The sequence below is a fragment of the Sus scrofa genome, chromosome 14 (assembly GCF_054392235.1).
Source record: "Sus scrofa isolate SSC_HxYL_T2T_F1_AM1 chromosome 14, Sscrofa_HxYL_maternal_Yorkshire_Landrace_v2.0, whole genome shotgun sequence".
In the NCBI taxonomy this organism is placed as follows: Eukaryota; Metazoa; Chordata; class Mammalia; order Artiodactyla; family Suidae; genus Sus; species Sus scrofa.
The window spans coordinates 14031227-14056361 of record NC_139396.1 but is presented as its reverse complement, the minus strand read 5'-3'; the positions used below and the strand labels follow the sequence as shown (position 1 = coordinate 14056361).

General features: G+C 43.1%; 1 long non-coding RNA gene across 1 annotated transcript in view; it reads left to right on the top strand.

Moving 5' to 3' along the window:
- LOC146396328 (uncharacterized) overlaps window positions 1-25135 on the top strand; it is a 113415-nt gene that overhangs the window by 53391 nt on the left and 34889 nt on the right. Inside the window, exons 6-9 of the long non-coding RNA XR_014828245.1 lie at window positions 8411-8484; window positions 9727-9863; window positions 16803-16936; window positions 20805-20894. This is a non-coding gene — a long non-coding RNA (uncharacterized LOC146396328). The remainder of the gene's footprint in view (window positions 1-8410; window positions 8485-9726; window positions 9864-16802; window positions 16937-20804; window positions 20895-25135) is intronic.

Below are 25135 nucleotides of genomic sequence, written 5' to 3'. Positions count from 1 at the left end.
GAGATGGAGAACTGGCCAGAGGGCCCTGACCAGGTAGAGGGAAAAGAGACTTTGTTGGCCCTTTGCCTCTCCCTTTCCCATTTTTCTTTCTTTTTTTAATTAATTAAATTTTTTTTAAATTTTTTCTTCCACTGTACAGCACGGGGAGCAAGTTACTCTTACATGTATACAATTTTTTGCCACCCTTGGTTCTGTTGCAATATGAGTATCTAGACATAGTTCTCAATGCTACTCAGCAGGATCTGCTTGTAAATCTGTTCTAAGTTGTATCTGATAACCCCAAGCTCCCGATCCCTCCCACTCCCTCCCTCTCGCATCAAGCAGCCCCACAAGTCTATTCTCCAAGTCCATGATTCTCTTTTCTGTGGAGATGTTCATTTGTGCTGGATATTAGATTCCAGTTATACATGATATCATATGGTATTTGTCTTTGTCTTTCTGGCTCATTTCACTCAGTATGAATCTCTAGTTCCATCCATGTTGCTGCAAATGGCATTATGTCATTCTTTTTTATGGCTGAGTAGTATTCTATTGTGTATATATACCACCTCTTCCAAATCCAAACATCTGTTGATGAACATGTGGGTTGTTTCCATGTCCTGACTATTGTGAATAGTGCTGCAATGAGCATGCGGGTGCATGTGTCTCTTTTAAGTAGAGTTTTGTCCGATCATATGCCCAAGAGTGGGATTGTGGGGTCATATGGAAATTCTATGTATAGATTTCTAAGTTATCTCCAAACTGTTCTCCATAGCGGCTGTACCAGTTTCCATTCCCACCAAGAGGGTGGGAGGGTTCCCTTTTCTCCACAGCCCCTCCAGCACTTGTTATTTGTGGACTTGTGAATGATGGCCATTCTGATTGGTGTGAGGTGGTATCTCATGGTAGTTTTGATTTGCATTTCTCTTATAATCAGCGATGTGGAGCATTTTTTCATGTGTTGGCTGGCCATTTGTATCTTCCTTGGAGAACAGTCTATTCGGGTCTTTTGCCCATTTTTCCATTGGTTGATTGGCTTTTTTGCTGTTGAGTTGTATAAGTTGCTTATATATTCTAGAGATTAAGCCCTTGTCGGTTGCATCATTGGAAACTGTTTTCTCCCATTCTGAAAGTTGTCTTTTTGTTTTCTTTTGGGTTTCCTTTGCTGTGCAAAAGCTTTTCAGTTTGATGAGGTCCCATGGGTTTATTTTTGCTCTAATTTCTATTGCTTTGGGAGACTGACCTGAGAAAATATTCATGCTGTTGATGTCCAAGAGTGTTTTGCCTATGTTCTCTTCTAGGAGTTTGATGGTGTCCTGTCGTATATTTAAGTCTTTCAGCCACTTGGAGTTTATTTTTGTGCATGGTGTGAGGGTGTGTTCTAGTTTCATTGCTTTGCATGCAGCTGTCCAGGTTTCCCAGCAATGCTTGCTGAATAGACGTTCTTGTTCCCATTTTATGTTCTTGCCTCCCTTGTCAAAGATTAATTGACCCTAGGTGTCAGGGTTTATTTCCGGGTTCTCTCTTCTGTTGCATTGGTCTGTCTGTCTGTTTTGATACCAGTACCACATTGTTTTGGTGACTGTGGCTTTGTAATATTTCTTGAAGTCTGGGAGAGTTATGCCCCCTGCTTGGTTTTTGTTTCTCAGGATTGCTTTGGCAATTCTGGGTCTTTTGTTGTTCCATATAAATGTTTGGATTGTTTGTTCTAGTTCTGTGAAAAATGTCTTGGGTCATTTGATAGGGATTGCATTGAATCTGTAGATTGCTTTGGCAAGTATGGCCATTTTTACAATATTGATTCTTCCAATCCTTGAACATGGAATATCTTTCCATTTCTTTACATCTTCTTTGATTAAAGTTTTATAGTTCTTGGCATATAAGGTAAAGGTACCTCCTTGGTCAGGTGTATTCCGAGGTATTTGATTTTGTGAGGTGCAATTTTAAAAGGTATCGTATTTATGGATTCCTTTTCTAATATTTCATTGCTGGTATACAGAAATGCGACTGACTTCTGACTGTTAATCTTATATCCTGCTACTTGACTAAATTTATTAATCAGTTCCACTAGTTTTTGGGTTGAGTCCTTAAGGTTTTCTATGTAAAGTATCATGTCGTCTGCATACAGTGACAGTTTGATCTCTTCTCTTCCTATATGGATGCCTTTTATTTCTTTTGTTTGTCTAATTGCTGTGGCCAGGACTTCCAAAACTATGTTGAAGAACAGTGCTGAGAGTAGGCATCCCTGTCTTGTTCCAGATTTGAGTGAGAAGGCTTTCAGTATTTCCCCATTGAGTTTTATATTTGCTGTGAGTTTATCATAAGCGGCTTTGATTATGTTCAGGAATGCTCCCTTGATACCTACCAATGGACAGATCCTCTAGACAGAAAACCAATAAAGCAACAGAGATCCTGAAGGAAACAATAGAAGTTAGATTTAATTGATATCTTCAGGACACTACATCCAAAAGAATCAGAATACACATTCTTGTCAACAACACATGGAGCCTTCTCAAGAATTGACCACATATTGGGACACAAAGCTAACCTCAATAAATTTAGGAGCATAGAAATTATCTCAAGTATCTTCTCTGACCACAATGCCGTGAAACTAGAAATCAACCACAGGAAAAGAAATGAGAAAAAACCTACTACATGGAGACTAAACAACATGCTACTAAAAAACCAATGGGTCAATGAGGAAATCAAGAAGGAAATTAAAAATACCTTGAGATAAATGATAATGAAGACACAACCTCTCAAAATCTATGGGATGCCACAAAAGCAGTGCTCAGAGGGAAATTTATAGTGATACGGGCCTTTCTCAAAAAAGAAGATCCCAAGTTGACAGCTTAACCTTCCATCTAAGCAAATTAGAAAAAGAGCAAAAAAGACCCAAAGTCAGCAGAAGGAAGGAAATTATAAAGATCAAAGAAGAATTCAATAAATTAGAAAGTCAAAAAAACAATAGAGAAAATTAATAAAACCAAGAGCTGTTTCTTTGAAAAGGTAAACAAAATTGACACATCCCTGGCCAGACTCACTAAAAAGAGGAAAGAACTCAAATATAATTAAAAATGAAAAAGGAGAAATCACAACAGATACTGCAGTAATAAAAAAAAAAACATACGAAAATACTATGAACAACTCTATGCCAACAAATTTGACAATCTGGAAGAAATGGTCAATTTTCTAGACTCTTACAGCCTGCCAAAACTGAATCAAGAAGAAACAGACCAACTGAACAGACCAATCACTAGAAATGAAATTGAAGAAGTCATAAAAACACTCCCTACAAATAAAAGTCCAGGGCCATCTGGCTTCACAGGCGAATACTATCAAACATATAAAGAGGATCTAGTGCCCATCCTCCTTAAAGTCTTTCAAAAGGTTGAAGAAGAAGGAACACTCCCACCATTCTACGATGCCATCATCACCCTAATTCCAAAACCAGACAGAGATAACACCAAAAAAGAAAACTATCGGGCCAATATCTTTGATGAATATAAATGCAAAATTTCTCAACAAAATCTTAGCCAGCTGAATCCAACAACATATCCAAAAATTATACACCATGACCAGGTAGGGTTCATCCCAGGTTCACAAGGATGGTTCAACATATGCAAATCAATCAACATCATACACCACATTAACAGAAGTCAAAAATCATATGATCATCTCCATAGACGCAGAAAAAGCATTTGACAAAGTCCAACATCCATTCCTGATCAAGACCCTCTGTTTCTTTTTTGAAATAAATTCTATGTCTTTGTCTATATTCTTCGTTTATTCATTCACCACCTTCCACCTTGCTGACTTCCTTTTGTTAATTATGTGTGTTCTTCTTTTGCTATTTCAGAATACCTAAGGTAGTTGTTTAAAATGTTCATCTAGGAGTTCCTGTTGTGGCTCAGTTGTTAACAAATCTGACTAGGAACCATGAGGTTATGGGTTTGATCCCTGGCTTTGCTCAGGGGTTAAGGATCCAGATTTGCTGTGAGCTCTGGTGTAGGTTGCAGATGTGGCTTGGATCCTGCATTGCTATGGCTCTGGAGTAGGCCAGTGGCTATAGCTCCGATTAGACCCCTAGACTGGGAATCTCCATATGCCATGGGAGCAGACCTAGAAAAGGCAAAAAGACAAAAGAAAAAAAAAAAAAAAAGAAAAAGAAAAAGTTCATCTAGCCACTGTGAAGCCTATGCTTCTTTATGCTCATTAGCTTCAGATTTATTAATGTTCCTTTGAATGAGCAACATCTACCTTTTTATTTCTATATTTTGTGAGCATTTATCAAAAGTTGCATATGCAGGAGTTCCCGTCGTGGCGCAGTGCTTAACGAATCCAACTAGGAGCCATGAGGTTGTGGGTTAGGTCCCTGGCCTTGCTCAGTGGGTTAAGGATCCGGCGTTGCCGTGAGCTGTGGTGTAGGTTGCAGAGGCGGCTCGGATCCCACGTTGCTGTGGCTCTGGTGTAGGCCGTCGGCTACAGCTCCGATTCCACCCCTAGCCTGGGAACCTCCATATGCTGTGGGAGTGGCCCAAAGAAGTAGCAAAAAGACAAAAAATTAAAAAATTAAAAAATTAAAAAAATTTTAAAAAAGTTGCATATGCAGGAAAAAAAAAAAAAAAAAAAAAAAAAACGCCACGTTACCCAGTCTTGTATCTTGGATATGTGCAAATGAAGACTTTTACTAAACAGACCAGTGCTCTCAGGTCTTTTCTGAGGATGTGCCTTAACTGGGAGTGTGTGTGTGCTTCCCCAGCGCCTTAATCCTCTCCCCCACACACAGTTGCTTTTAAGTGTTTAATTTCCCTAAAAACCTCACCTTTGTCTTCTTGACCCTTACATGTTTTATTGCATTCTTCTGTCAGTCATCTCTGACCTCCACATGTGTGCAGGTCTACATTTGCCATGAACTTCTCCTTTGCCATTGAATCCATCATCATTTTACTGATATGTAAAGTGTCCCACCATCCCTATCTCAGCTTCAAGTCATGTGAGACAGAAATCAGATTCTGGAGACAGTGCCTGGCCTGCCAAACCCTGCAATCAAGTTGCACTCTTGTATTTCTCCCAATGGAGGACCAGTGGTTGGGTCCTCTACTGCACCATATTCATTCACAATGGGTGAGGAATAGAGGAGGCAGAATATCATGGAATTTGCTATCATTTTGAGTGTGACCCTTTCTCAATTGGCTATTCACTTGATTGCTTCAGATTACTCTTTGTCTTCTAGAGCTTCCACAAAGCTATTCTTACCTGATTGTTTCCTTGATATTTTCATGGGGTTAAAGACCTGGAGCCTCCTAATCTGCCATCTTGCCTATATCACTCCTCTCCTTCATTTCTGAAAGGTAGTTTTATCAGATATAGAATTCTTGGTTCATAGTTCTTCTTTTTCGTTCCCTAAATATGAAAATCTACTAGGCTTTTTCCTTGATGCTTTCAAAATTCTCTTTGTCATGTGTTTTGTCAATTAACTATAGTATCTGTGTAGACCTGTAGTTTATCTTGTTGGAGTTCATTGAGTTTCTTGGATGTATACATTCATGTATTTCATCATATTTGAGGAGTTGGGGCATTTTTCTCCCAATATTTTCCCTGACTTCTGATTCCCTTTTCTGGGTGTAATTCCTATTATATGTATCATGTGGATTCCTATTATATGTATGTTGGCCTACTTAATGGTGTCCTATATGTCTGTTACATTCTGCTCAATATTGTCCATTCTTGCCTCTCTCCACTCCTCAGAGTGGATAGCCTCAGTCAGTTCTTCTTCAAATAGGCCAATTCATTATTCTGCCAGCTCAAATCTGTCAGTAATTCCCCCAATGCCTTTTTAATTCCCAGCTGTACTTTTCAACACTAGAATATACATTTGATTCCTTTTTGTAATTTCTGTCTCTCTATTAGCATTCTCCATTTGGTTAGGCACCAGTTTCCTGAGTTTTTTTTAGTTCTTTGTCCCAAATTTCACTTTGTACTATGGGAATATATAAGAGAGTGACTAAAAGTCCTTGTAATGCCTCACCGCATGAATCATATTTCCTTTTTTAATTTCCATACCTCATAATTCTTTGTTGAAACCTTTTGTGTTAAAAAATGTAAGGAGACATTGTAGAAATCAGATTCTCTCTTCTCATCATGATTTGATGTTAATGCTGTTTGTTTGGTTGTTGTTGGTGGTGGTATGGCTCCTGTTTCTTCAAGTCCAGCTTGCATTTGGGAAGATGTAATGATTGTTACTGGTTGGAAGTTTTCTGATATGAGATGCCTATACTGTTTTGGGAATTGATTGCAAATTAATATAAAGTGTTACTTTGAGATAAATTCTCATGTTCCATTCTACGAACATTTAAGACTCAAATATTTAGCAAAGACTATTAAATACATGGTGACCTAGGACTTTTCCTTTTAAAAGTATTTGATTGGGAGTTCCCCTCATGGCTCAGTAGAAATGAATCTGACCAGCATCCATGAGGACACAGGTTCAGCCCCTGGCCTTGCCCACAGGTGAAGGATTCAGCATTTCCATGAGCTGTGGTGTAGGTCACAGGTGTGGCTCAGAGCTGGCATTGCTGTAGCTGTAGTGGAGGCCAGCAGCTAGAGCTCTGATTCTACCCCTATCCAGGGAACCTCCATATGCTACAGGTTTGGCCCTAAAAAGACAAAAACAAAAACAAAAACACAGTGTTTGTTTGGAAGTATCCAATGGTGATATATTTTTAAAATGTATCTTATATTGTTATATCCCCCAACACACTTTTTTCTCCCAATGTACAGCATGGGGACCCAGTTACACATACATATATACATAATTTTTCTCCCATTGTAAGTATCTAGACATAGTTCTCAGTGCTACACAGCAGGATCTCATTGTTAATCCATTCCAAGAGCAATAGTTTAAACTCAAGCATCAGATCACCTCATACTCCCAATCCCTCCCACTCCCTCCCCCTCCCCCCAGGAAACCACAAGACTATTCTCCAAGTCCATGAATTTATTTTCTATGGAAAGGTTCATTTGTGCTGTATATTAGATAGCAGATGTGAGTGATATCATATGGCATTTGTCTTTCTCTTATTTCACTCAGGATGAGAGCCTTTAGTTCCATCCATGTTGCTGCAAATGGCATTATTTCATTCTCTTTTATATCCGAATAGGACTCCATTGTGTATATATACCACATCTTCCTTATCCACTCATCTGTTGATGGACATTTGGGATGTTTCCTTGTCTTGGCTATTGTAAATAGAGCTGCAGTGAACATGTGGGTGCATGTGTCTTTTTGAAGGAACATTTTGTCCAAATATATGCCCGTGAGTGGTATTGCTGGATCATATGGTAGTTCTATGAATAGATTTCTAAGGTACTTCCATACAGTTCTCCATAGTGGCTGTACCAGTTTACATTCCCACCAACAGTGCAGGAAGGTTCTGTTTTCTCCACACCTGCTCCAGCATTTGTTATTTGTGGACTGATGAATGATGGCCATTCTGATTGGTGTGATGTGGTATCTCATGGTAGTTTTGGTTTGCTTTTCTCTAATAATCAGTGATGAGTGGTGTTCATCATTTTTTCATGTGCTTGTTGGCCTTCTGTATATCTTCCTTGGCGATATTTTGAATGAATACACACACACTCACACACACACACACAAACACACACACACACACACACACAGCCACACCATACCTTGGGCTGTCGGTGACTGCTGTATCATATGACAGGTGTACATTTATTTTCTGAGGAACTTCCACACCGTTTTCCTTAGCGGTTGTACCAATTTACATTCCCACCAACATGATAGGAGGGTTCTCTTTCCTTATTTGTACACTTTTTGATGATGGCTATTCTGACTGGTGTGAGGTGAGACCTCATGGTAGTTTTTATGTGCATTTCTCCCATAATTATTTACACTTAGCATCTTTTCATGTGCTTTTTGGAAATCATTCTGTCTTTGGAGGAATGTGTATTTAGGTCTTCTGCCCATTTTTCAATGGATTGTTTATTTTTTAACCTGAACTATATGAACCATTTTTATATTTTGGAGGTGAATACCTTGTCAAATGCTTCATTTTCAAGTAGTTTCTCTCATTGTGTGGGTTGTTTTTCATTTTTTTATGGATTCCTTTGATGTGTATAAGCTTTTGAATCTATAGGTCTATTGTTTTTCCTTTTAGGGCATGGTGGCATATGTAAGTTCCCAGGCTAGGGGTGGAATTGGAGCTGCAACTGCAAGCCTACAGCACAGAAACAGCAAAGTGGGATCCGAGCCTCATCTGTGACCTATACCACAGATGCTTAATTCACTAAGTGAGGCCGGAGATCAAACCCATGTCCTCATGAATACTAGTCAGTTTCATAACTGGCTGTGCCAAAAGGGCAATTCCCAGTTTCTTTATTTTTGTTTTCTTTTTCATTATTCTAGAGGGGGCATCAAAAAGGGTTTGCTGCCATACTTATCGAAGAGTGATCTGCCTGTATTCCTCCAAGAATTTTGATGTAAGTTTCTGGCCTTTCATTTTGGTCTTTAACCCATTTTGATTTTGTTTTTGTGCAGCAAAGTGTTGTATTGCTTGTATTCTTGATAAAGAATGACCCACCAGGAAATGGAGTTTCAAGGTGCAGTCCTTGCTATTTTAAATAGTCTGGATGGGGTAAGTATGAGAGAATATCCATTTGTTCTAGGCAAGAGAATTAGGGATCTAGGAGTTCCCACTGTGGCAGAGTGGAAGTCAACAAACCCCTAGTCTGGGAATTTCCATATGTCATGTGTGCAGCCTTAAGAAAGGGAAAGAAGAAAGAGAGAAAAGAAGAAAGAAAAGAAAATTTAGAGCTCTTTAATACAAGGTGATAAAGGTGTGATTGAACAGATACCTACTTATGTTAGGACATAAACTATCGGATAAAGAGAAATGTAGAAAAAGATCTAGAATTTTAATATAGCTTTTTAATATTTTCCTACTTTCTATGCTATCTTCAAAGTCCAGGATGACTTCAGACTTAGGGACTAATCTGCCTAACACATGGAAGAATGAAATATAGTTTTATCAAAAGAACATTCTCTAACTGAAGATTGCAGTCTGTATTTACTCAAGAGTAATGACTTGCAATAATAACAGCTAACATTATATGACACATCCTGCTTGCTGGACACGAATCAAAGCACTTTACCTTTATTAACATATGTTATTCTCACAGCATCCCTTGGAGATGGATGCCATTACTGCAACACTCTTACTCCATTTAAAGTTCTATAAACAGCGTTGCAGAGAAGTTAAGTAACTTTCCCTTAAGCCATAGTTAAATAAGCCAGGATTTGAAGCCTACCTGTCTGGCTGCAGTTTCCATGCTTTCCAAACTTAACCTAAACCACTTCATATAACCCAAGTGAAAAGGTTACAGAGTAGCTACAACCATATTTAGAGGGCCTAGGACGAAGCTGCCCAGCCCTTCATAAGCAAATAGCTGGTATTCTTCAGAATTGCCCCATGGCAATTGGCTCAAGGGAAGAAGGGAAAGATCATAGAGACCAGCTGATAGATGCACAGGGTTAACCAGCTTCAAAGGGTTTAGCAAAACGTTGATGATCTTCACATGTGGAATGTACCATAAGTACAAACTGGAATCCCGCACATGAGTTTAACTCAGGTCACATCTGGTCTGGATGGATGAGGATGCTGATGATTTTGGAGAGATGGCAGAGAGTGATGGCTTGAAGTGAGATCTTAATTCTCTGCTCAGGAATGGAAGCTGGGAAGCCTGGATGAAACAGGAATATTAGCCACTCGACGAGCTGGGGACTACCAACGGAACTGCCTTGATTCTCACCCCCTGTTGAAGGCAAGAATATTTAAAGCAAGCAAAGTCTGTGAAATCAGGTACAGAGTTTATTGTTAGAAACACAGTAGACTTAGCTATGTTGTCTGTTTGTCTAAGGCAGAGGCAAAGCAGTAGGATACACACAAAGGAGGAGTGAGAATGCAATCATCCCCATCATTGAGGAGTGTCCCAGAGAAGTGATTTAAAACTCTTAGGGAAGTTCGTCTGGGTCTTTGTTTCCCATTGGCCAAAGTTCTTATTTCATTTTTCACACCTGATCGGACCCAGGTCCTCCCCAATATGCGTGCACATCTTTGGGTCAAGATGGATTCCTCACTGGCAGTAACATAGCCTAAGTTTTTATTGGCTGGTGACCCCTCCCTTTCTGACCCAGAGGAGTCTTTCTGTGCATGTGAAGTTGGTTCTCCTTCGCCCTAAGGATAGGAAGTGTGTGACCTCTTTATCTTTGACCCAAGCAGGGCTTAGGCCCTAAATGCCCATGATGTGTTCATTGCTTTAAGTGTCCAAAAAGGCCAATTCCACTTCTTTAACTTGTTCTTGCATTTTTATCTTCAGGTGTAAATAGGTGGCTGATAGGAAATATTTATTCTCGATCCCATCTATCTCCTGACTCACGGAGAGGCTGATTTGGGAGGAAAGCGTCCTTCATACTCCCAGAGAGACACTGTGAATTCCCCTGTAAGGGATATGAGGCTTTATTATCTTCCCTCAGTAGAGCATTGGCATGAATCTACAAAGGCATAAGGCCATTGTCCTTAGTTACTATCCTCTTAGTTATTATTACCCAGGACTAAAGGATGACCTGGCCAGTGTCTGCACTTCATGGACAGTTACTGCTGAAGCACACCAGAGATTAGGAATACTCCATACAACATACCCATGGAGTCATCCTTGCTTGTGTGCTAAAAGGTGATCCATTTCTAGAATTGCATGTGTTTCTTAGGACTCTTCTCGTACCCAGTGCATTAGAGCAAGATCACCAGAAGTGAAACTTAGATGGGGACACTTGGGAAAATCCTTGAAAATGTGCTCATGAACTGGGGACTGAGGAAAATAGGATAAGGCAGGGGAAGAAACAGAACCTTATCCTGGTCCTCAAGGGACCTCTCTCTGGAGCATGAAGAACACAGAGTTGGTCCCCCTGGAGATGAAAGGGCTCAATTTGACCCTACCCTCTGCCAGATACCAGTTTCTGCTGATAGCATAGGCTTGTGACTTCTTGAATAAGGAAGTATGTGCCTGGGTGTGGGTAATGCCCTGTGAAGGAAGCAGCTGTGAACCCTTAGCAACAACACTCAGCCACCAGGAAAGAGGCACCCCAGTGAAGGAAACCAGGTGCCACCAAGAGCCTCTGCCACAGACCTTTAAAGGGAAGGACAAAAACCATGGAGTTTGGAGTTCCCTCAGGCTCTGCAGGTTAAGGATCTGGTATTTTCACTGTTGTGGCCCTGGTTACAGCTGTGGCCCTGGTTACAGCAGTTCAGGTTCAATCCCTAGCCTAGGAAATTCCGCATGCCATAAGAATGGAAAAAAAAAAGTTAAAGAAAGAAAGAAGAACAAAAGTGAATTCCCATTTTGATTAACCTATAAGGAACCAGACAGGTATCTATGAGGAGGTGGGTTCCACCCCTGGCCTCCCTCAGTAGGTAAAGGACCAGGCATTTCCATGAGCTATGGTGTAGGTCACAAAGGCAGGTTGGATCTGGCATTGCTGTGGCTGTGCTGTAGACCAGCAGCTGTACTTCTGATTCAACTCATAGCCCGAGAACGTCCATATGCAACAGGTCTGGTACTAAAAATAAAAATAAAGTAAAACAATGGAGCTCAAAAAACTAAGAGGAAGGGCTAAGGGCAGGACTAGAAGGAGCAAGCACTGTCTCAAAGTTAGCTTAAGCCCCCCATTCTCAATCCCCACTGTGGGCCTGGACCTCTCATGCAAAGGAATGGTTCAGCCCCTGTAGCCATTGGAGTAAGATATTCATGGTCTAGAAGCATAAATGAATACCCAATTCTTTCTCCAAAGCCTGCTATCCCCCCTTGTGGGAAACCCATGGGCCTCCTATATACTGGAGCTACATGTCCCTCTGTACCACCTCTTCTCCTCAGACCATTTCTTCAGAGGAGGTAGGTGGCAGGGCAGGGTAGGTGCCATTCCTAACCCCCAGCCTCCCAAGAAGGAATAAAATGTGGCTTGGTGAGGAACCCAGAAACTTCCTACATAGACTGACCAGATAGACTGTTTATCATGCCCTTGGCTGGGCACAGCCATAAACCAGGCATTACAGTGCCTCTAAAGGATTCTGCATATTTAACAGAAGAGTGTTGTTTCCTTTCATTCAACCATTTTAACAAAGAAGTTGACAGGGTTTTTGTTCCTTTGCTTGATTCCATATGGAAGACAGTTATCACCACCTGCTTAGAAGAAAGAGGTGCCACTTTCTCTTTGTATTGGCCCCAAAACACACCACACCACACATGCACAAGTATATACTAGCAAAGGGGTTCAAGTGCAGGTATACATGCATATAAGCGCGCACACACACACACATCCCTTCCCTTTTAGCTCTGGCTCTGGGAGACATGACTAAAGCCAAGAGGCTTCATTGGAAACAGGGTGCCCCAGTCTCCATCTCCAGGTATTCCCAAGCTGCCCCCACCAAAGCTGGCCAAGGTCCACTCAAATTCTCCACAACTCCAGTTGAGGTACTAGAACCAGTGTTTCATCTGTTCTTCTGAAATCCATCCAGTCAAGATTTTCTAATTTCCCCAAACTACAAGCTCTGCTTTTATTCCATGCAAATCCCCCTGTACCACCAAAGCCTTCAGGCCTGTGGAGATTGATCGTGCATGATCATTCAGGGCCCAAGGCAAAAGAAAGTGGCCAGTCCCAGACTGAGCACTGGGGCACTGGCTGAGGAGGCATGGCCTGAGCTGGATATAGGAGTGGGTATCCAGCTCCTTAGCCTGTGACTAGATGACTGGGGAGGGTTTGCCTGAGGTCCTGGGTCTGGGGGCTGGCACAGGGGCAAGACTCACAGGATGAGGCCAGTGATCACAGGGCTGGCAGTGGGGGAAGATGTCCTTCACTTGTGTTGTGGGAAGATGAGTGTGCAGCTTCTGGCTCTCATTTAGCTGTTGGAGACTGAGGAAGTGTTGAGAATGAAGGCCATTTTAAGACATATCTCCCTTCACACAGGGCCAGCATTCAGAACAAAAACACACTGATTCTTTTCATGTCTCCCAAGACAGCAAATACCATGGTGTTCTCAACAGTTGAGGGAATGAGTTATAGCAGTCTAAAAAAGGTGCTGAGAGGTGTGTGTTGGAAATGACCTGGAAGGTTTTTCCTCCATCCTTAACAAGTATTTCCTAGAGGATTACATCCTCGGTTCTCGATCATGGCATGTGGACTAGGTAGAGAAACTCAGAGACACAGTCTAGGCCAGCAATCCCTTTAAGGATTTTGGTTTGTGGTGACCCCAGTCAATCTAAGATCCTCTCTTTTCTTTTCTTCCCTTTACAAATTATTGTAAATGGGAGAATTTCCAGGAGTCACATTGTGGCACAGCAAAAATGAAGCTGACTACTATCCATGAAGTTGTAAGTTCCATATATGGCCTTGCTCAGTGGGTCAGGAACTAATGTTGCCATGAGCTACTGTGTACGTCTCAGATGTGGTTTGGATCCTGCATGGCTGTGGCTGTGGTATATGCCAGCCTCTGTAGCTCCAGATCAACCCCCAGCCTGGGAGCTTCTATATGCCACAGGTGCAACCCTAAAATACAAAAGAAAAAGAAAAAGAAATAATATTTCCACCCAAAAAAAGCTCTTAAAGATATCAAATTTGCAAGCCTTGTTCCATTACACTGCTTTTTTTCACCCTAAGATGAGGAAAAATACTGTGAACTATAAGTGCAATATACCAGGCCTTGGCAGACCTACCTGACTCACCAAACATGAGATGTGTTTAATAAACACTCTACAAAAGTGGTCAGCAAAGTCCAATTAACCACGGGTTTTGTGAGTGGAGGTCTGTTGGACCACAGCCACACTTGATCTTTCTGTACTGTTTATGGCAGTTTTCACATACAACAGCCAAGGTGAGTGCTTGCAACACTGACAATAAAGACTACAACACCTAAAATGTTTACAATCTGGTCCTTTACAGAAAATTACTCCTCCCATCTGGGGAAAGACCCTAGCTGCCAATACTAACAAGAAGAGCTTCCAGGAAACCCCTTCCTCCATTACCTCCTCGGCAAGCCATCCAGTAAACTTAGTTTGTGTCCTCTCTCCTCCCTTCCTCAGTGATTTCCTCTCTCTCTCTGTATATGTGTGTAGGTGTTGCTAGATCTAGAGGCTCCTGAGAAATGGCCCTGATAGTCATCCACAAGTGCTGGCCCTGCTGGACTTCCACTGGGTCTGTGCACGTCCTTTCAGTCTTGGTGTACAGATCTGGCCATCATGGGTCCCACCGTGGCTGGTCTCTCAGCATTGAATGTGCTCTAGTTCAGCTCACTGAACTCTCAGGGAATTTCCTTGTTAAGCATGGCTGCCCACGTGTTCAGAACTCATGGCAGGTGTGTGCATTTCTGACCAGCAGGTTCCATACTTAGTTGTGATGCTAAGGTTCTGACAGCTGATCTTTCAGCATTTCACTCTTGTCTCCTTGTCTGTGATGTGATGGGAAGAGAAGAGCACCCACTGCCTTCCTCTTGGCTTGTTTTTATTCCCAGCTGGGTTACCAAAATCTAAGGTTAGCAAGAAACTACTCATCATTACAGACGCCCTGTTCAGTGTCTTCTGTATTAAATATGGTGATGGGTTTAAATACAGCTAACACTGCCCTTCTGGGAGCCAAAGCTTCTAATCAGACTGTTCACTCCTCATCATTTTTGTCCTTACTTCACAGTGTGGCAAGGTTTAGCTAAAAGTGATTAAAAATGACAATATCCACTTTGGGAAACCCTAAACCTTAACACGGTTTTCCACATCCAGAAATTCCTCAATAAAAAGAGACCTAAAAATAGTTTTCAGTTAATCATACCATTTTCCAGAATGTAGGAAAAAATCAGTGTATAAACTCTGTTAAATAATCTAAAGCTGTTCTTGTACCAGTTGATATTTTCAAACCAATACGTACTTTAATAATTATACGTAATCTCAAATGTTCCAAACAAAAAGCAAAAAATATCCATGCCAATGGGCTCCTTAAAGACACATCGCCTTCTCTAGATGCAATTGTAATTGTGAGGAACTGTATAGCAGTGAGTTAAATGAATGACCACAGCACTAGGTTACAATAAAATCAAGAATGCTGTGCATTCACTGCTGTAAAACAATGAAAAAATTTTAAGACTTGGTCTATAAAGGGAAACATTTTTAGTACTAGACAACTTTCATAATATATCTTCATGATTATATCATAGTGGAAAATATACTGAGCATAATATACGTTATAATAGATTCTGACCTATTTTCCCATGAAAAGCCTAATTAACCAAAATATACCAAATTTCCAACATATGTTTTTTTGCTCAGATAAAACAACAGCAAATTTAAGATAAAATGCAAATATGCCTTATAACTGATCAGAAAATCAGTGGTTCAGTGATTTGCAGTGAGGGGTACAAATCATATGACCTTATACAGCTTCTCTATAAACAGTGTATATGAATTCTAAAAGTGTGGCCTTAAAGATTTTAACATCAAAATTGACGTGTTGTTCTTTAAAAACTTTTTGAATTTGGAGATCCCTCTGTGGCACAATGGCTTCGGGATCTGGCATTGCCTCAGCAGGCATAGGTTTCCTGGGAACTTCTGTAAGCTGTGGGAGTAGCAAACATGTTTTTTTTTTTTTAAATTTAATATGAAAGGTTTTAATTGAAACCTTGAGAAATCCCTAATAAATGTATTTTAGCTAATGTTTCTTATGGAAATCAGAATTTTTAAATTTAGTAAACAAATATATGTAGTTGCCATGCAATCATTTTACTTCTATTCTTTCCTACAAATATCAGGGGTCAGCAAAAATATTCTGTAAAATATTTTAGGCTTCAAAGACGATACCTTACCTGTCGCAAATAATCAACTCTGCTGTTGCAGCATGAAAGCAGGCACAGGCAACACCCAAACAAGTGTGACCATGTTACAGTAAAACTGTATGTACCAAAACAGATAGTGGGCCAGACTAGACCCACAGGCTGGCCTGTGCCAACCCCTATGTGCATCATCTTTTGTCTTTTTCTTTTCTTGTCTTTTTGCCATTTCTTGGGCTGCTCTCATGGCATATGGAGTTTCCCAGGCTAGGGGTCCCATGAGAGCTATAGCCACCGGCCTACACCAGAGCCACAGCAACGTGGGATCCGAACCACATCTGTGACCTACACCATAGCTCAAGGCATTGCTGGATCCTTAACCCACTGAGCAAGGCCAGGGATCAAACCCACAACCTCACGCTTCCTAGGTGGATTCACTAACCACTGCGACACGATGGGAACTCCCATAATCTTTGTTCTTTAAAAGCTTAAATTCTGGAGTCCTACATTATCAATGCAGAATTTACATTTTCTTAATAAGTTTAAGTTTATTTATGATTGAAAATTAAAGTTTTACATATCTTACATCATTTATGCATGATTACAAATGCCTACATACACACATACACAGGAATGATGATAGAAGAAAAAAAAGGTGGCATATGAAAAAAGGAAGGACATGAATACTGTGACTTTGTGTATACTAGCTGTTCCCCATATGAAGAAATTAATACTGTTGGCTTTTGTACACTCAAGGAAAATAAGCTTAATTGTGGCTCACAGGCATACTTTCAATTTCCAAGAGTTGTTTTGGACTTTGATTCTGCCCGTAACCATATGCCTCAGAATTTGTGTTAGGTTTTCTAGCAGTATACTTTGCATTGGCTATGTTCCCAAGTTAAGAAGTACAGTTTCAGCAAGGTACAACTCTTGGCTCAGTTTTGCAGGATGGAGTCAGGAGTGACACAATGTCAAGATGATGAAAAACACCAAATTGGCTGAGGTTTATTGGAGCATCCTTACATCAACCACATCTTCAAGAAATGCAACTGAGATTTGTTCTTGTGGAAATGGTAAGTAAGCCCACCACCTGTTGTGGCGGGGAGATCAGTGGTCCAAACACTCTGGCACCCAGCTATTCAGTTACAGAGGATGTCCATGTGTCTTGGGGATTCCTCCAGGTGATGACCTCTCTGTCTGCTTCCAGCTAGCTGAGGTCTGTGTGCTCTTATCATAGCTTCAAACCCTCATTATATTCCAAAAGCCATACAGCTCTGATTCCAGTCTGTAACCCATGGATGGTGGAGACAGCTGATGTATGGAGAGAGCATTTAACTTGCTATCATCTAGCTGCACCCTTGTAATTTCCCTCAAGGGTAGGGATAATTCACACACTTGACAAAACTTGCAGCTACTACCACCTAATTCTTTTCATGATGTTTTTCACAAATCGAAGAACATGGGACTGAAAGAAAGGAAAAGAGGAGGGAGGGAGAGAGAGACCAAACTTATTAAGACCCTAGAATGTCAGTGCATCTCTATGCAGAGGGAGATAAAGCAGTGAGTGTTTCTGAAAGGGAAAGGAAAGAAAAAAGAGGGGGAAGGGCAGAAATATGAAGTGTATTGGTCAGGGTTCTCCAGAGAAGTTTCAACCAATAGAAATGTGTATAGGGATAGATATTGGTTCATTTTAAGGAACTGACTCATGAGATTTTGGAGGCACAGTTAACCCAAAATCTGATGGGGAGTCCAGCAGGCCTGCAGACTCAGGAAAGAATTTTGATGAGTCCAAAAGCTGTCTGCTGGCAAAATTCCTTTTTGCTCAGGGAAGATCATTCTTTTTTCTTTTACAGCCTTCAGCTGCTTTGATGAAACCCACCCACATCATAGAGGGTAATCTTTTTTACTTAAAGTGCCCAAGGATTTAAATGTTAATCTCATCCAAAACATACCTTCACAGAAACATCCAGAACATCTGATCATGTATCTGGGCACTGAGCCCCAGCCACATTGACACCTAAATTAACCATCATATAAAGAGAACTCGTGGTGAGGAGAAAGGCATGTGCACAGAGAGAGATGAAGTATGTTTTTCTTCATTTCTGGTTACTCTGTTCCATCATGTTGTAGCAGGAATACTTGAGTTCCAACTAACTCAAATACTGTAAAATTTACACAAAGAAAATTTCCTGAAATATGTCATAAACTTTCTTTTCTAACCCTAAAGGGTTGGAAGATATGCAAGATCAAAGCAGGAGTCTCTATCTAGTTTTTGTACTTAAAATGTACCTTTCCTCTTTGAGAAATTTAAACTGAATTTTGAGATAGTTATACATCCACATAAAATTGTAAGAAATTATAGCGCTCCTGTGTACCCTTCATGGTTTTCACCAGTGGCAACACCTTGCAAAATTATAGTACAAGAGCTTAACAAAATTATTCACGTTGATACAGTCCATCGATTATATTCAGGTTTCCAAGTTTCTCATATATGAATTTTGTGTGTGTATGTGTCTGTGTGTGTCTGTGCATGTATTTACCTCATGCAATTTTATCATATGGATGTATCCATGTATTCACCGCCAAAGTAAAGGCACAAAACAAGAGTTTCATTCCCATAAGGATCCCTCATGTTGCCCTTTTAGTCACACCCACTTTTCTTCTGTCCCCTTAACTTCATCTTTAATCAAAGGTAACCCTGACGAATTTCTTCCTAATTTTATCAGCTCGAGAGTATTATATAAGTGGAATCATACAGGATGTAACCTCTCGGGGTGGGCTTTTTCATTCAGTGTAACTTGCATGGCAATTTACCTAAGTTGTTATTTTTAGCAGCAGGGGCCTCTTTTTCATTGCTGAGTTCCTAATATTGAATCAACCTTGCATATGAAGAATTAATTCTACTTGGTCATAAGGTATCATTCTATATATACATGATGGATTTAAAATGCTAAACGTTTTGAGAGAGCTTGTGTGTATCTTCATGAGAGATACTCATCTATACCTTTACAGTTTTGTAATTTCTTTGTCTGCTTTTGGTGTCAAATTAGTACTGGCCTCATAAAAGATTAGGAAAAGTTTCCTCTTCTAATTTCTGGAAGAGATGATGGACAGTTCTACTTCCAATGTGTTGTAGAATACTTCAGGGGAATCATCTGGACCAGGACATTTCTTTTTCAGAAAAATTTAAATTATGAATTTAGTTTCCTTAATGATTATGTAACTTTTCAGATTATCTATTTTATCACGTATGTTGGTATCTGATTTTTGAGGGGTTGTTCCATTTTCTCTAGGACACAATTCATGAGAACAGTAAAACTGTTCATAGTAATCTCTCACTGGCATTTTAATGACTACAGGATCTATCATGAGAGCCTGATATTGATGATTTGTATCATGTCTATTAGTTTTGTCATAATTACAACAGGTTAATGAATTGTATTTTACCATTTGAAGAATGAAATTTTTTCCATATTTGTTGTTTTTCTGTGTGAATTACAGTGATTTCTGCTTTTATCTCTATTATTTCTATCCATCTCTTTTGAGTTGATTTTGCTCTTTCAATTTTCTTGAAGTACAAATTTAAACTACAGATTTGAAACATTTCTTAATCGCATAATGTGAGCATTTAGTGCTATAAATATTCCCCTCATCTTGGCTTCAGCAGGGTTCTACAAGTTTGATATGTTGCACTGTTTTCACTTAGTGCTATGTATTTTTTTGTTATTATCTTTGAAATGACTTCCTGCTTGACCCATCGTTTATGACTATGTGGTTAACTTTCAATGTTTTTAGAGGTTCTCCTGTTGTGTGTTTAAAAGTGTAGTTTGATTCCATTGTGGTTGAAGAATGTATTCTTCATGATTTCATTTCTCTTGAATGGGTTGAAGTGTGTTTTATTGCTCAGGATAAGGCAGAAGATTCATGAGTACATTAAACAAAACATGTAGAAGTTCCTTCATGGCTCAGGAGGTGAGAGGATCTGGCATTGTCACTGTTAGTGTGTGTAGACATTCTATAATCATGCATAAATTATGTAAGCTATTTAAAGTTTACTTTTCAATCATAAATAAATTCCAACATAGGATAGAAAGATAATGTAAATTCTACATTGATAATGTAAGATGCCAGAACTTAAGTTTTAAAAGACCAAGGATTGTGCATGTAGGGGGGAGTGTATACCAGCCTTTGTGTCCAGTCTGGCCAACAGCCTGTTTAGGTAAATACAGATTTGTTTTAACATGGTCACACTTAAAAATAAGTGTTGCCTGTGGCTGCTTTCATCCTACAACAGCAGAGTTGACAATTTAAAACAGATGAAGTATAGTCTTTAAAGCCTGAAAATATTTACATTGTGATCCTTTACAAGACATTTTCGCTGACCCCCAATATTTGCAGAAAAGAATAGAAGTAAAGTTACTGCATTGCAAATACGTACATTTGTTTACTAAAGCTAAAACTTGATTTCCACAAGAAACATTAGATAAAACATATTCAGGTTTCACAAAGAATTGATCAAAGACCTTATGCATTAAATTAAAACCATTTTTTTCCCTCACTGACACTGTGGCATATGAAAGTTCCCAGGAAAAACCCTAGATCCTTAACCCTCTTCACTAAAATCAGAAAATTATCACTGGTTATATAAGGTCTTGGGACTTCTTTATCAAAAGCTACCTGGGGGTGGAAGCCAGTGGGCTGGTGAGTTTGGGAACACTGAGCTCAACAGGATCTAAGTCTCTCCCAAATACATTAACCGGCCATGAAATCTGAGTCACCCATTCCCCCATTGTTTTGTCCTCACTGGGACTAAGAGGCCGCTGCCTCCACCATTTTGAACATTACAGCAACACAACTAAGACGATAGGATGCTCCCCCACCCACAAGGCACTGAAGCAGAAAGTCCTATTCTTACAGCCAAGCCTTTTCCTCTCTGACCAGGCAAACCACACAGGACACCCTGGAGGAGTGGAGGATCACCCCAGCCTGACATCCAGCCACTTCAGAGAGGCAGAGAGAAACTCTCTAGAGGTAAGGGCTGCCTCCAGCCTCCATTCTCATGACTGGTGAGTGTCCAGAGGGCTGAACGGCACAAAAGCAGCTCTCCATCCCCAGAGTGTTCAGGGATGCAGAGCATGGAACTGATGCCCCAGAAGCCCCCTAGCCCAGCAGGCTGGAGAGACAGGGATGATGAGGCTGTCCCTGGGGCTAGTGAGAGCTGTGTACTCCCAGGAGCAGCCTGGGCATCCTTGTCTCTGTGGAAGAAAGACTTAGTCATTCACCTGTGGATCCAGACTGCATGGGATCTCACACATGCTTCGTTCCTCTCAGATCCCCTCTCTGTCTTCTGAGGACCCATGTCTGAGGACACAGGCACATGCAAGACGACAGTGGACCAAGTGCATTTCACAACAGAATGATTTTATCCATGTTTTACATCCCCCATCGCAAAGGAGCTACTGTGCCCACCCACACACACCCAGACCCAAGTCCCCACCACCTAACCCCACCCACCCCCACGAACCTCCTGGCACTGGTCATTCTGTCTTTCCTCCCCACCCCTATGGCAGCCAGGATGGTGGCTGGGATCTGTAGGAGCCCAAGGCTTCCATGGGGGCTGCCCAGTTGGACTGGCCCCGGAAGGCTGGCCAACCGTTCCCTACTGGCTGCAGTGCCACTTCCTCCTCCTCCGTGTGACACATGGGTCACACCTACTCCTTTTGGGCTGGGAAGGGTCAACCAGCCCCAGAGCAAGGGTGTGCCTCCCAGAGCCTCGCAGGTCAGCCCTAGGCCTGGCCAGGTCCTCAGCAGCAGCCAGGCCTCCACACCGAGCCTGCTTTCTAGACTTGGCAGCTTCCAGGGTGCCTGAGCTGAGGCCCATTCTCTGGGGAAAGTGGGCCTGGGAAGCTTTCTGGGCCCTCTGCCCTGCAGTGCAGACAAGACCCGAGGCAGGGACAGGGCTCTGTGGCAGCCCCCAGGGCAGCAGGCTGTGGTGAAGGCCCAAGAGGAAGGCCAGGCTGGGGAGCTCCTCCTCATCCTCACTGAACCCGTGACCCAGCCCTGGGGCTCCACTAAGAGGAGAGGCCTCCCTGAGAACATTGCTGGCCCTGGGTGCTGATGGAGGGCCCGAGCGATTGTACGCTGGCAAGGAAATGGCTGTGCTGTTCCAGCATGAGTATTCCTCTGCTCAGGTCTCTGCACTAGATGGCCTAGTCCCCCTTTTCGGAGGGACCTCGGGTCTAGGAGGGATGTTCCTGCCAGGTTCACAGCTCTAGGAGGATAGACCCTTGCCCTTAGGACAGCTCGACCACCTCCCCGTTCACACTGGACTTCTTCAGAACAACAAGGACCGGGCATGCAGAAAGCTCCGTCCTGGGCCTGAATGTCCTAAGCCTTATCTGAAGTGATACCCACTGGCTGCCATAGGCCCAGGTCCATGTTGAAAGGAGGTAGCACCAGAGAAGCAGGTCCCATTCAAACTCTGGCTCCTCACATCCGAGCAGGACCCTCTCGGACTGCTCTCCTGCACTCAATGTTATCATGGCAGTGCAGAAAGTGAGACAACTGGTCTTGCATGGTGGTGGTAGCTGAGCTAAGGCACGGACAGGATGTCATGGACTGGACGTGGGACACATCTGAGTGCAGACGTGCCTCCTCATAGCATGGACATTGAGGTCAACCCTCCTTCTTTCGAGGTGAAAGGATGCCTGGAAACCTAAGCAGGGAGGCCATGCCAAGGTCCTGTATATGCGTAGGCTCCAGCTGAGATAATGAGGGCCTGAGAGGTCACTTACATGAGAAAGAATGAGAGAGCTTCTGCATCGGGGCTCTAGGGCAGGTGGCTGCGGGCCAGGGACCTGAAGCGCTGCCAGCGTCGGAAGTTCTGATAGACGCTCTTATGGTGAGAGGCGTCCTCCTGAGGGCCCGTGTGCTGGGAGGCATGCAGGCTGCCTGCCCCAGAGGTGCCATGTGGACATGGCCCATAGGTCCCTGGGGGCAGGATGAAGGCCATCTGGGCAGCTGGTGGTGCCGCTTGAGGAGGAAGGCCTGGGGCCAAGGCTTCCTTGCCAGCCTGAGCTGCTGCAATAGCTGGGGCAGCCACCCCGTTGTCCCCCACAGGGCTTGCTATGCAAAGGGGTGCAGGACACAAAGCACTCCCCATGAGGGCCCTGGAAGCATTCCCATTGAGGGGGGCCTGAGGGCGCCCAAAGGCCTGAGACTGGTGGGGCAATGCTGACCTCCCTCCTGACCAGACTGGGACAGGGATGTTGCCAAGCCCTGGGGCAATGGGGCCATGGTCAGCAGGAGTCACCCGAGGTGTCATGGGGTGAGCTGGCTGCAATAGGGTGCTGCCAGGCAGGAGTAATGGGGCCATGGGCGGTGGCAGGTGCTGCTCCCAAGCTGGCTGGGGTTGGGAGCCAGGAGTGGGGGGAGGATAGGAGCGTGAGGCCCCAGGCGGCATGACCACATCCTTGCCCAGCAGTGGAAATGCTGTGGAGAGAAAGGAAAGGGGTGAATGGAAGAGGAGAATGGGTGACATGGACGGAAGCTCTCTGGGGACTCAGAGGGCACACCTCAGTGGGAGAGGGCATTTGGCCCGAGGAAGCTGTGTTATGTGCAGATGTCGTGGCGGGATGTTCATGGTCTGACCTGCGGTTGAGAATGACTTCCCTGGTGACCTTGATCACCCACACCAAGTTCCCTGCCCCTGTCTACCGAGAAATGCTCAGCTCAGCAGCAGGGATGGGAGAACCTCCCTGAGGAGCTCCCTGACACCTCGTCCTCATAGGCTGTCCCCACATCCTGGACATGAGCATGCCCCTCAGCAAGGTCACTGGCAGGTAAGGGCCTTCTCCAAGGTGCTTCCAGGCACCGTGAGGCCTTTGATGGACCTCCACTGTCTAAAGTCGAAGGGCCTCACATCCTCCTTAACCCTTCCTCTCGGGATGCTCAGCACATATCTGTTCTGTCATACTTTCCTGACCTCACACAACACCTCTCAAAGGCTGCAAAGATCGCTCTGCACACAGAACCCTTAGACAAACACAGAACAGCTCCACCAAGCATGCACCTGCCTCTCCGAACCACCCAGAGTGGACACTTCACGGGGGCTAAGGTGTGCCACCCCATCCCGATGGCCCTGAATCCCTCCCACCATGCAGTTCTGCTCCTCAGAGAGAAGTCTGAGAAGTCGGTGTGTGTCCCCTGCATTTTTGCCACTTAACATCCAGGTTTGGCTTCCGAAGATGAGCATGGGCCCAGGGCGGCTCATATGACAAGGGTCATGGGAGTAGGGGCTGCCTGGGGTCCTTCCCCTTCCAGCTCCCAATAATGGAATGTGAGGAGAAACTGAGAAACAGGCAGGAGTCAGGTGCCATTTTGAGAAAACCGCCCATTCAGGAGAAGGAGGTACATACCACGAGGCACCGAATTGACCTCCACAGGTGTCCTTGGAGGTTTGAGAGTAGCAGACTAGATCATCTTCCTGATTCTGTGCTACACTGCTTCACCCCCCACCCCTTACAAAGGAAGCAGCCTTCATATGCATTCCACCTGCACCAGCCTCTCTCCACATGTAGTAGTAGTGACTTGAAATAGGAACACACTCTTCATCTCAAAGTCAGGCCTCAGCTTCTGCCGTGAGACACCAGACACGCTGTGCCATGTCTGCAGAGACGTACTTCCACCAAAGGGAAACCAATACAGAACACCTCAGGCCCACGAGTCCTAGCTTGGGTGAAGTCACCTGGTTGCCCATCCCTTGTGGAATCCAAGGCCACAGTTGCCTGACCTGAGAAGTGAGTTCTGGGCGGGATGGAGGGAAACGTTCTGGGATGTGGCAGCAAGAGTCACTTCCTGCCCAGCTCAGAGCAGACCCTTTCCTGAGCATGTGGCCACAGACAACACCCACTAGCACTGAATCATTTTCTGACTATACCCTCCCATTCCACGCCCCCATTAGCCAGAGTATGCTCCAGTTCCAATCCCTTAGAGAGATCTGGTGAGGCGAGCTTCAGATGCCTGAGGACCACAAGGCGGGGCTAGGCTTTCCCCATGACCCACCCAGGGCCAGCCACAGGACACTGGCTCCACACACGTTCCAAGTGGCTTGTCTCCCTTCTAGAAACCGCCAACCTACCTGCTGCCATCCTGCCTCCCCAACCAGAGCAAGGCCTCTTGAACCACCTCCAAGCAGCTGTCCTCCCCAGGGCAGCCTCAGGTTTCTACAGGCTCCCCAGCTGAGATATCCCTGGGGTGCAGTGCTCTCGCCT